Here is a 13,471-nt window from a genome sequence, read left to right as displayed (position 1 = left end):
TCGCGAAGGACCAGGCCGGGCGGCCTTGGCGCCGGGGGCCGCTCACCGGAGGGCCGGGTCCGGGGAAGCCACTCACCAGGCAACCAACCCCGCGGCGTCCTCGGCCCCTCCGCGACCCCGCTCGCCCCGGCCGGGCAGGCGCGGCGCCGCGGGCAGCGCGGAGCCCCGACGACGGCGCCGGGCGGGGGTCCCCCGGGCACGGGCGCGCGCGCCGCAGCCCCGTCCCCGCCGGGGGTCGCTCCGCCCCGGGACGGGCCTGAGCGGCCGCCGACACGGCGCGTCCCCCCCGCCCTCAGTCACGGACGCGGACACGCGCTCGGGGCTGCTACCTGCGCTGGCCGAGCCGCGGGCCGGACGGGACTCGAGCTCCGGCCGCCGCCCCCGCCACCTGCAGGCTCGCGGCTCCGTGCCGCGGCACCTGGGCTCCGGGACGCGCGGCCGCGGCCGCTCCGTGCTCCGCGCGGCGCTCGGTGCGCCCGGCTCGATCCCCCGCCGCCAGCTCTGGTGCTGCCGGGACGCGGAGGCGGGGCCGTCGCCCTCACCTGCTCCGCCGGCTCCTGCCCCGGAGCCGCGGCCGGGGCGGGCGGGGTTTCTCGGGAGCCCGGGAGGCGGGGCGCGCATCTCAGGGACAGAGTCCCAACCAAGTCTCCGCTGCCGAGAGAGTGGGGCCTAGGAGAAGCCGAGGTGCGGGCGGCACATGGCTCAGCATCGCTGCTCCGGGGACATTCCGCTCCATCAGTGTATCCTGAAGTATTTTGAACCCTTCCTATGCCGCAGACGGCGTCAAAACACAGAACGAGAGAGCATCTGGCAGAGAGAGCATCTGGCCCTCGCAGAGTCCACGGTCTAGAAAGGGAGGCCGACTAATGGGCAGCTAGAATCCAGAACCAAGAGGGGGTCGTCAGAGGAGTGGCCCCTGACCCAGACTTCGAAGAGGTGAGGGATGGCTTCTGGAGAAGCCGATGGCAAGGAGCGGCCTAGGGAGGTTGATTGTCCCAGGTGGAGCAGATGGAGAGAGGAAGCAGATGTGACAACAGAAATAGGTGTGAGGAGTCGGAAGAACTTGTCATGGCTAGCAACTCCCTGGCACACTTCGGGCCCGTCGGAGGAGGTCGAACGTTTGTGCCGAGGCTGGATGTCTTCCTCTGGGTGTAGCGATGGTTTAGTGAGGATTCCGTATCTCCCGTGTCCTGCAGAAGAATCGCTGCGAGAATGCTCGCGGACCGTTCCCTCGGCCCTGCAGTGTTGGGGCGTCTTCTGTGAGCCAGGCACTCTGCAGGGTCCTAGGGTGTGCTGGGGAGGTAAGCAGTGTCCCTACGCCAGAAGGAGTGGCTGGTCTGGAGTGGAGGTTTGTGTGAAGTGCACAGGAACAGGGGTGAGGGGGACATGGGTACCGGCAGGGAGAATCTCACTCATGGGTTGCAACCTGTTTCCACTTTCAGATTCTGCAGCGGCTGCTGTCAGATTCTGTCCCCAAGCAGCCCTTAGCTGGTTTCTTCATTACTCACATTTATAGCCTGACAACGTGTAGGCTTGTATTTGTAGCAAGGATAAATAATGCACTCCTGACGTCTTTCACTCCCGTGTGAAGAACACGGGTTTCCGTTTCATTTAGGTGAAGAGGGGTGTATGTGTAGCCAGCAGAAGCCAAGGAGGTACACACTTCCCACCTGTTTGTTCTGGGCCCCTCTTGCCTTCTTTGGGCATGAAATGGAACATGGACATGAACTCTGAAACACTGTGCTCAACCTCAAATTCACAAATCATTTGCCCAGGTGATCACTACTTATAAAACAAACATCAAAAAGCCAGAAGCATTACCAGACACTCTTCGTCTCTGGATCCCCGATGCTCGTTCCCATTAAACACATAACTGCTAGTATTCTAATACAAAAAGGAAGAAAAATAAATAATCGGACCCCTGGGTAGGAGCCCAGAAATGCCCTGTCAGGTCTTCTGCTGAGTGGCCCGAGCAGGAGCTAGTTGAACGGAAGGGCTGTTCTCTTGAGGGATAGATATGTGCCGACTTGGATCAAATAATTTGTGAAAAAAACGCTACTGGTTGGGAAGGTTGGGGAAGTGATGAGCGAGGAAACTGTTTGTAAAGTGGAGACACTTGGAGCTGAAAGCTTCAGGTGCCCAATGTCTCATATCCCTGTGAGGTAACTCTGCCACCGGTATCTTGTTTCTATGGACATTAGAGAAAGATTCCTCTCCCCCCACCCTTCCCCACCAAGGTGATATAATCGCAGGACAGCACTAACCATTCCATGTTGATGATACTTGTTTGGTGGCAGACACTGTGAGTCACCTTCCCAAGGGCCAAACCATTCTCCCTTTCTCTCCTGTTAACAGAACCAAGTGTCACAATGGGGCCGAGACTACCATTACAATACCATTCCCAATTTCCCAGCTTTTCTTGCAAGTAAGGAACTCATTGACCCAGTTCTGGCCGATGCGTAGGAAGAGGGAGTTGGCTGGGGGTGCTTCTGAGAAACCTTTTGCTGGCTCTGTCCTTTCATTTCCCACGTTCTTTATGCCCTGAATGCAAATGAGAAGCCTAGTGATGCTGCGGCCAGATCACAACCAAGAGACGGCGAACACGAGGCCCCAAAACTAATATAATCAGAACGCCAGTGGAAAATAGAATCAGCGTGATACTGCTGGGCATTTGAACCGAAGCCAGCAACAGCCCACCTCTGAACTTTTTGTCGTGTGAGAATAACAGTCCCCATTTGTTGGAGCCACGGAGACTGGGTTTTCTATTCCTTGTGGCCAAATGTTTCCTGACAGATATAGAGACCTGGGAAAAAGCAAACGTCCTTTCCCACTGCTCACCCTGATGTCTGTAATAGCTCACTTTTCACACCTCTACTTATGGACATATATTTATATCTGCTGTGACTTATTGAGCTCGTCAAGAAAAAGGCACTACAGAACTCTTAAATGTTTTATCCATGTATTCACATCAACACCTCAAGTATTTACAGAGCAACTATTAGATGGTGATAATGTACTGGTTCTGGGGTGCGAAGCTAAATTCACAGCCCTGGCCCCAGGGAGCTAACAGCTTAGTCGAGGGCACAAGCTTGTAAGGTTAGAGTATTGCAGTTCCTTGTGATAGAGGAGTTTGTCCTGGAGAGAGAGGTAATGTGGGAAAAGCAATGATGAACTCCGCCTGGTGAGGGGAAAGAGAGAGACGGTGATACCTGAGCTGGGCTTCCATGGATGAGCCGGAGCTTTCCTGGTCAGAAACTGGGGAAGGGAGGACGTTCAGGGAAGAGGAAGCCGACAGAGCTTGGCGGTCTAGGAGCCTCGGGCTCCACGTGTCTGAAACGGTGCTCACGGTCTTCCTCCTGTTCACTGTGTTGTCCATCTTCCCATCCATCGAGTCAGACCACCCAGAAACTTCCTCAGCTCCCTTTTCCTCATCACTCCTCCCCGTGGTAGATTTTTGCCTCTCGGAACCTTCTGGTGTTGCCTGTCTGCACCATGGCCATCCAGGACCAGAGCCTGTCACCTGTCGCTGGCACTTCTTCAGTAGCCTCTTAGCTGGTGGCTCTGCAACTTAGCTGCTGGTGCTTCTCTCCCCCAAACCTTCCTCCACCAGGTAGTCAGAGGCTTGAAACCCAAACCGATCGTATCAACACCCATGAGCAGCAGTTAGTGACTTCCCTGTGCTCGATGACGATGACCAGGATCCCAAGCTTCTTCTGAAGGCCGTCACAGTCTCGGCAGAGCTTGCTCAATCTCTTCACTCTAGCTGTGTTGGCCTGCTTTCGGACCTTCGAACAGGGGGCAGTCTTTCTTGTCACCAGCCCTGGGCATACGTTTTCCCATCCTTGCAAAGAACATCCTCTGAGTGAACTCTTCTTTGTTTTTCAGATCTCAACTAAGCTCAGCCACCATTTACCAAGATCTTGACTAGCTCAGCTTCTTCTATCATAAACTCTCAATCCCAACATTGCTGCATTGATTTGTAGCTGTAATGATGCCATTTTCTGGTTGATGACTTGATTAAGATCTGTCACCCAGACTAGGCCGTAGTATCCACTTCTGTGACCTCAGCAGCCACTTCTTCACCAATGTATCCTCTTACAGCACAGAGGCAAGCACACAGTAGGCACTCAATACATATTTGTTGAGTTTTGGAAGAAATGAATAAATGAGGGTTGGAGTCTTGAGTTATATATTTGAGAGTCTTTTTTAAAAAAAAAAAACAAACTTTATATCGACTGCATCGAGATATACGATTAAATGCACTTATTTGAATTTCACGGTTTAGTGAATGCCAGCTAAGGAGTACTCTGATGTAACCACTATCTTTATCAACATATAGACTTTGAACCACCTGAAAAAGTTCCCTTGTGCCCCTTCGCAGCCAGGCCCGACCCTCAGCCCCAGGTAACCACAGACCTGTGACTATTGATTAGTTTTGTCTTTTCTGGAGCTTTGTATACTAGCACATACGTGATACACTCTTTTGTGTCTGACTTTTTTTGCTCAGCATAATGCATTGAGTTTTACATACATGTTATATGTAGTTTGTTTCTTTTTACTTCTGGTTAGTATTTCATTGTACGGACATGCCAGTATTCTGTTCATCTATTCACCTGTTGGTAGAATCTGGGTTGTTTCCAAGTTTTGGATGTTGCAAATAAAGCTGCTTTGAATATTGGTATATAAGTCTTTTTTAAGATAAAACATTTTTATTTCTTTTGGGTAAATATTTAAGATTGTAGTTTTAGGAGTTATTAACATTCATAGGTAAAACCTTGGAACCACGATGAGGTACTACTTCTTAGCCACTAGAAAGAGCATTAATTTTAAGAAAAAGGAAAAAACAGGAAAACAAGTATTGGTGAAGATGCAGAAAAGTTGAAACCCTCGTACCTTGAAGGTGAAAATGTAAAATGGCACAGCTGCTGTGAAGAACAGTGTGGCATTTTCTCAAGAAGCTAAACATAGAATCACCATGTGACCAAGAAATTCCAATCCCAGGCATGTACTGAAAAGAATTGAACAAGGAGTTCAAACAAAATGTTCAAACAAATGTTCATAGCAGCACTATTCAAAATAGCCAAAGGTGGAAGCAACCCAAATGTTTATCAACAGACAAATGGGTAACAAAATGTGATCTAGACATATAATGGAGTATTAGCCAACAATAAAAAGGGACGTAGAACTGATACACACTACCGCATGAGGGACCTTTGAAAACGTAATGCTGAGGGAAAGGAGCCATTTGTATACAATGTCCAGAATAAGCAAACCCACCGAGACGGAAAGCAGGTTAGTGGTCTTGGGGTCTGGGGGACGGCTGCTTAATGGCACAGGGTTTCCGTTTAGTGCTGGCTGCACATCGGGAATGCACTTAACGCCACTGAATTATACACGTTAACATGGTTAAAAGAGTAAATTTTATGCTGCACATGTTTTATCACCGAATAACAACAGAAGGATACAAACTTAGAGGGGTGTGAGAGTCTAGTGCTGTGGTTCCCACCCTCCGTAAAGGCTGCCCCCCACCCCATACCCCAGAAGCCCGCGGCATGTGGAGGGTGGTGCTGCCTGTCAGTAGGATTCCTACATGAGATGGGCCTCTGAGCAAGTTTCTGCACAGGGTGGAGGCTCCAGCTTGCTGAGGGCGGGAATTAAGAGGCTTGGCCGTCCCACACTTCTCATCGGGCTGGGGCTGATTCCTGTAGGTTCTTGGGAAGGTTGAGAAATGAAATGACTTCCTAGGCCCAGTGCATAGAACAGAGAGGGCAGTTCTCAAACGGCAATGCTGTGCCAGGCGGGTCGTTCACTGCCTGTGGATGCAGTTTAATCTCATCGCGCCGCCTCCAAAAATTGTCCATTTCTAAAACGTGCTGCCAATACAGAAGGGTTGAGATCTGGCTTCTTCACTTGCAGAGTGAGAATTGGGGAAGATCGAGGCCTATGGAGAGCACAGGACTTTACTGAATAGGTAGAGAAAGAGGAGCCAAACCGTGAAGGAGGAGGGAGAGAAGGAAAGAGAGGGAAAGAGAGAGGAAAGAGCAGGGAGAGAGGGATGCAGAAACTGAGGAGAGAGAGGATGTGGCCAACAGTGTCATTCTGCGTGGAGGTCACATTCAAGGGCCCAAAAATGTGACAATGGGAGGTCAATGCTTACCCCGTAAGCATTTATTACGCACTGCAGTGGACCAAGCAGAAGCTTGATCCAAGTGCGTTGAAATATGGAAAGATGCTGAGGGAGTATAGACCGCACTTTGAGTGTGTGCTATTTTTAAAAAACCTTGACTAAGAAGAGAAGGAGAGAGGATCATATCTAGAAGAGGGGAAAGAGTCATGGGCGGGTAGAGACCCTATTATGTTGAAGGTTAAGAGAAAAAGAACCAGGAGAGAAAAAGGTTTCAAGGTTTAAGAAGTGAGGGAGTTGGAAATGGCACAGGGAATTATTTTTAGCCTTGTTCTTTGAGACGCAGACAAGGGATTTGCTGAACGATATTTCACAAAGTTTTAAACCATTGATCTCGTCTGAGTAAATAACATAAAGTATTAAAAAACCTTGATCTTGGAGACAAAAGATGTGGATTCCAGCTGTCATCGACTAGCTGTGTGATGTTCACTATTTCGGCAGCTTGTTAGAACATTAAAATCTTAATCTTTCATCTATAAATCAAATGCAATAATTTCCGCTATGGCTCAGAGTCATTATCTGAATACCAAGTGGTGAATTCTAGGAAATTCATAAAATCAAAAGCACTCAATTTTACTGATTAGGGCCACAAAAAAATCTAGATAAATTTACCCTTTTTAATGTACCAAATTTTAAATTAATCTGCACTCACTGGAAACACCAAGTAAAAGAATTATTATTGAAATGAAAAGTATTTCTGATAACTTCTCAACTTATAAACTATGTCATGCTATTTCAGAGTTTCCCTCTTTATGCGCAAAATGATCACCTCCTTTTAGCACCATGGGTAAAGGAAGAAGGGGGCGATGGGCCTTCTGAGTCCCTTCCTTGCTTCTGTCCAGGTCTGTCACACTTCTAAGATTAGTTTTCGTCACCTGGATTTTCTTGGCTCTTCTGCAACCAATATGGTTCATTATCCACAAAGAAAATTCTGCTTTCAGGTTGTTGAAATTATCATTCAGGTTATTGTGATTACAATTTACCAATGACTTTCCCAGTGGTATTACAATGATCATCCTAACAAGCTGAGGGGCACCATATGTGAGATGTCAGGATGGACGCTCGGACGTTAACGGGCTCGCGAAAGTCAAGTCTCTATGCTGGCAGGGAGTAGAATTGTGAATGGGCACGAATGTCATGGCAGGACTCTCGCCTCACTGCTCAGCACAGGGCCTGGTGCAGAGCACATCCATTGAATGCACGGCTAGAGGAATGAATGATCACCACCACCTCAGCTCAGTCATGCCCTGTGCAGCCTCCATCTCGGTAAGAGCTATCATGCCAGACTGGAAGCCTTCTTTGGTGGGATGTTCATCCTCCTTCTGGATTACTTGTTTCTCTTAATGGCAATGACACTCACCAATTCTCTCAAGCCTAAAACCTGCATCATCCTAACCTTCTTCCTGACTTCCATCACCACCTTCTGATCCATCGCGACACCCTACCCATTCTGCATTCCAGACATCTTCTTTTCCTGGTAGTTCCCTACTGTCACACGACTGTAGTTTAGGCCTGGTCTACTGCCAACATCTCCAAACTGGTGTGTCTGGCTCCAGCTTCCTACCCACTCCTCCCAACTGTTCCCCACTCGGCATTCGTGGTGATCTTCCTAAAGTGAAAATTTAATCATCTAACTCGCATGCTTAAAATCCTTCAGCTGGTTTCGTTTGATCTCAAGATAAAGCCGAACTTACTATGCCTATAAAACTCTCCAAGATTTGCCTCTCTTACCTCATCTTCCATCCCTCATCTTCCTCTCCATATTGCACTGTGGTCCAGCTACCCCAAAGGACGTGGAACCTTTGGATTGACCATATGATCTCTTGGCTCCGCCTCTGCCCAAGTCATTTCTTCATCTTAGAATACCTTTTCCCTCCTTAGTACCTCCTCATCCTCTATTACCAATGCTCGTTTACTCTAGGAAAGCTTTCTGAACCCTCAAGAAGACAAGTGTCTCCTCTTCTGAATATTTAACACCCTCTTCCTCTACCTGTACTGCAGCACGTAGAACATGGTGTCATAGGTATTGTTTTATTCGCCTGTACAGGAGTTCCGCCTCATCCATGATTTCACTTTCCATAGTTTCAGTCACCCGAGGTCAACAGCAGTCCCATAGTATTAAATGGAAAATCCAGAAATAAACAATTCTTAAGTTTTACATTGTACGGCGTTCTGAGTACCTCACTTCATCTCATCATGGAGGCATTTGTCATCTCACATCAATCGCAAGAAGAAGGGTGAGTACAATACAGTGAGACATTTTGAGAGAGAGAGAGAGACTGCATTCACATAATTTTTATTATAGTGTCTTATAATTATTTTATTTTATTACAGTTATGATGTTGATCTCTTACTGTGTCTAACTTATAAATTCAATTTTATCGTAGGCGCGTGTGTATGTAGCATTTCGTACTATCTGCAATTTTGGGCATCCACTGGGGATTCTGCAACATATCTCCTGTGGATAAGGGAGGATCACTGTATCCTTAAGGGTAGAAATGGTGTCATTGTCCCAGTACTACCAGTACCAAGAAAAGTAATCAGTATTCAACAGGTGTCTCATTGATTAATTACTTAACAAAAAAGTATTTAGCTTTTTTTCTCATCTGTCCAGGGAAAATTCTGCACTAGAAAGACAACACCTTAAAGGTAATAAGGCAGCAAAAATGGATGCTTTATTTCCCTTCATTTTGGTTAAAGTGGAGCAAACATCTTGAACAACAGCTACACATATTTCAAATGTTAAAACAAAAAAGTAGCCTAATGTCAAATAGACATATTTTATTTTTACTTTTTTTATTTTGTCTTTTTGGACTGGCTGTGTTTGTACTGGCCAGAACGGAGACACCCTGTTTGCAAGGATGATCAAGAACTGACTGTTCTTGAAAGTCTTGGAGTTCTACACATTGAGATGATAACAAGGAGTCGTATGTGACATGGCGTTAAATTGCCACTTAATGGCAACAAAGGAGACTGATGGCTCCACTGCCCGGAAGGCCAGTCAACCAGGTGACGCAACCAGGCCTTGGTTAGTCAATTCTCAAGAAAAAGAAACCTTAGTTTTTCTCTTCTTACATCTATAAGGCAGCATGTTAAAATATCAGATTAGCTTTGTTTTCCTTTCATTAAAAAGAGTGGTATTTCTCTACTTTTTTCCCAACGCTGGTATTTCTTGATCAGAGGCAATATAAGTGTGCAGAAAGATTTGCATCCTATAGAGAAAAAAAAAAAGACTAGCATGCTTGTCTAATGGCATCGCCTACCAGTTTTCTACAGATTAGTAAGAATAAAGACTGAATCCTGAAACCACTTGAAAAGAGATGACCATAAATCAGAGTACATTTAAATCAGCTTAAAGTGCTCATCCTTCTTCTTGGCTATTCAGGCGAATAGTCAGAAGGCACTTAGTGAAGATGGGGGAAGGGATGAGGCTAAGTCTGCTGAAGAATGAAACTCCAGCAGGGCTGCCAGATGATGATGCTAAAGGCCATGTGATCCGGCCAAGAAAAAACGTACAGGAATTTCAGGGTGTAACTCCCGGTATATCTCTACACATCCAAAATTCTCATTATAACGTAGAAGATGTGAACAGGTACAAAATATGCCAGACGTTCCTTAATTGTTTGTTGTCTTGGAGAAGAGAGGATCTAGGGGTGGGGGTGGGGTGACAAGAGAGTAAAACAAAAATCTCTTTAATAATAATAGTAGTAGTAGTAATAATAATAATAATAATAATAATAATAGCAGCAGCTAACATTGATTAAACACTTCCTACCTATGTACCAGAACCATTCTAAGCACTTTTTGTGTTAGTTTCCTTCATTCCCACAATAACAATGGAATCCACGCTCTGGCCTCTGCTCTTACCCACCAGCCTGTCTCTGAGGGCGGAGCTCAGTAGAATCTCCCAGGTGTGGGCAAAGAAGACCTCGAGTGGCGAGTTCATTAACAAATCCCACGTCCTCCCCCTTCTCCTTCTCTCCCAGGCAGGCGAGGGTGATGCCTTGCTTTAAAGAGGAAAAAGAGCTCTATCCAAGGTTTCTTTTACTTTGTTTTAAATACTAAAGTAATACATGTTCTTGCCTCCTTGTAGAGAGAATTTGGAAAACACAGAAAATTGCAAAAAAAAAAAAGAGAATTGGTAAATAACCTAGAATTATCCTACAACACAAAGTACAGATAGTATTTTAATGCATTTCTCTGAAACACACACACACACGTATACACTCACATATATGTAACATACATACATACATGTTCTCCTCTTTTCACTTAACACTGTATCATGAGCAAATTCCTTTGTCGTTACATAGTCCAGTGGTAAGAACAGAGGGAGCTAGGTGTCCGAAGCTTTGGAGCAGTCCACTCCTCACTTAATGGCCAACCTGGGAGTGACGTTACTCTCGAAGGCAACTGGGTTTCAAAATCCAGTGTTTGTTTGGGGTGGGACTGAGGGCTGGATGCCACTGAGGAATGGAAAGTCTGCATCTGTTAAATAAAAGGACATTTCACTGTAGATCGAATGGCGATTGAGCAAAGACAGGAGAGCACAGAGCTCGGGGGTGGCAGAATCGAGCCCTCCCTGTTCTTTCTCCTGTTTGGGATCAGCCTGGGACGCTGACCCGGCCAGTGGAATCAAAGAGCCACGTGATGTGGCTCTTATTTTGTTCACTTCTGTCATACATACTTTCGAGGCCTATTAACTGTTTTCCAGTTGTGATCTACAACGGAGCAAAGCTTCCTGGACTCTTCGATCCACTCTTTCGGAGAGAGAAAGAAGAAAGAGAAAGTCTGGGTACTTTGGCACAGGTCAAATAACATGGTACACACATCCCCTTGCCAATGTCAGCCCACGAAAATGCTTCGAGTAACTGGACTTCTTAGTGAGAAGCTGGCACCGTGAGTTTTCAAATAATGCTTATCTTCGATAGATGTTATGTTAGCCGTCTTCCTCCCTGATGCAGTTTGGCAGATTCCTTCCCCCTACAATTTATCTCATTAATGCATTTTGGCCTCCCCCCCACCGCCACTCCCCATCAGCAGTTAAACCGAGTTCCTAAGGATCCAGGAATTTAAGAGCCTGGTACTTCTAAACCATTCCAGAAGATCTATTGTTCTAAAGCCATCAAACTGAATCAGTGAAACACGGACATGAATTCTGTGCGTGTGTGTCATGCTGACCTTCTTGAGATAAATTGTCATTTCTCATAGGTACTGAGACTGAGAGAGACAGACTTCGAATACAGAAACTTCGATTTCTAGAATTCATAGAATTGGTTGAATAAATGTAATGAATCTCAAATAAAGATAAGATTAATCCAGACTCATCCGTTAGTTTTCTCATTTAATATTTTATTTCTCAATAATTTCTGTGGAGGACGCCACTGAAGTAGCTTGAATAATTTAGAAAGGAACAACAACATGGTGGCTCGTTTTCGTATTTTAAAAATGGACGTTTTAAAATCCAAGTGATAATACACATAAGTTTGAAATCAGTGTTAAAAGGCTTATGTGAAAAATAGAATCTTCTTATCCCAACTCCCACTTCCTTCTTCTGCAGAAACACCCACTCTCAACTCTTTTATTTTATTTTTTTTTAAATTTATGCCCATATTTTAAACAATGTGCATAAAGAGCTTTTGCTCAATTAATCTGTTTTAGACATGATCATCTAACTTCTGTCATGGTAGAGACGGATTTTAGCTTTAGTAAATGCTTCGTTTTAAAATTCATTTTCTTTTTATCTATTGCTAAGTTTTCCTACACCCCCTCATAGGTTCTCAGTACACATTTGAGATGCTCTATTGAGTCCGTGCTCTTACTCCAAACTGGGCCAGTTGCGCCCTGGGCCTGCTGAGCAGCTGCCGCCCTGGGAGTTTTCTCACCCTCTCATACTGAATCCTCTGTCTCCTGGAATGTACATTTTCTTCTTTCTCAGCTTTCTCTTGAGCACATTCTTCAGCAGCTGAAAGTTTATGCGCTGGATCGTTATTTTTGCCAGGTATGAAACTCTAGGATAAAAACGATGTTTCTCAATTTTCATGGCACTGCTCCGTTGTCTTCTAGCTTCCAGTGGTGCCGTTGACAAGTCCATTGCTATTCCTAGCCCTGACTTTTTGTGGACTTACCTTAGATCTTGTCTGTTTGGCCAGTAATCTGAAATCTTATAAGGATGGGCCTTGGTGGAATCCTTTCTCACTTATTATGCTTGGTAATTAGGATTGCAACCGCTAGACTTCTATCTTAGTAACACATTGTGATTGCTTTTTTGGGGGGTGTAGATTTGCAAATAAAAATTCAAAAACCATAGAAGCTTAGCTGCTTTGGGAAGTTGAAAACAATTAGTTCATAAGTCTTCTCTATTCCTCACTCACTGCCCCTTCAGCATAGTTTTACGTAGTTGAGCTGATCATGGCACGTGAACATTTGTAAAGGTGCTTGACTGTTCCTGGGTTTGAGTTCACTGGCAGGGGAAGGAGCGGGAATACAGCACATAACCCAGTAGCTAGTCAGGATTACTGTTCATCAATTTTCTTAAAGAAATAAGGTGGGAGAAGAGAAAAGATTGACAGAGCGAGGTCTTCCAGTTTGTCCACTGGACTGGATCCTGATGATTCCAACAGAAATGAATCAGACACACTGAAATTGTCTACAAATTGCACCAAGTCTAAAACTCAGTAAACATTAAAGCCCTTGGATTGTGTCAGGTTTAATATTAACTTAAAAGACAAGATAGAGGGGGACGAAAAACAAAACAAAACAAAACAAAGCACTGTTCAAGCTCAGAACATCGGCTCATCGCATCCTGTTGGAGGATCCAGATTTTTTGCTTTTTGCAATGATCTGGGAGAAAAACAGAGAAAGAGGCAGAGGATGAAAATCTGGATTGTGTCCCTGTATGGATTTGAAAAAGAAAATGTTCCTTAGAAACAGAGTTTCAAGTGCTGCCCAATTCGGGGGTGTCTGTAATCCTTCAGATTGGAACATCTGGGTACAAGCTGTGCCCTGGTGTTTTTCTACGAACCCGTAAGATCACAAGAACTTGCCTGCACCATCTTGTGGGAAGAAACAAGAAGACAGAGAGTCTGCCCTCTCTCCTTCTTCCTAGGTGTCCTAGTCTCTTCTCTCTGAGGACCTTGGCCAAGGCTCCCAGCTCTGACACCCATCTTTATTTTGCTAATATTACTGCTTGACTGCACTCAGGAGATGGAATCACTGTTCATTTTCAGGGTGAGTAACGACAGGGTTCACCATTTTCCACCACGCAGGTTTCCAGGAGCTTTTAAA

Source organism: Rousettus aegyptiacus, unplaced genomic scaffold (assembly GCF_014176215.1).
Source record: "Rousettus aegyptiacus isolate mRouAeg1 unplaced genomic scaffold, mRouAeg1.p scaffold_m13_p_13, whole genome shotgun sequence".
Classification (NCBI taxonomy): domain Eukaryota; kingdom Metazoa; phylum Chordata; class Mammalia; order Chiroptera; family Pteropodidae; genus Rousettus; species Rousettus aegyptiacus.
Note: the sequence above shows the minus strand (reverse complement) of the source record.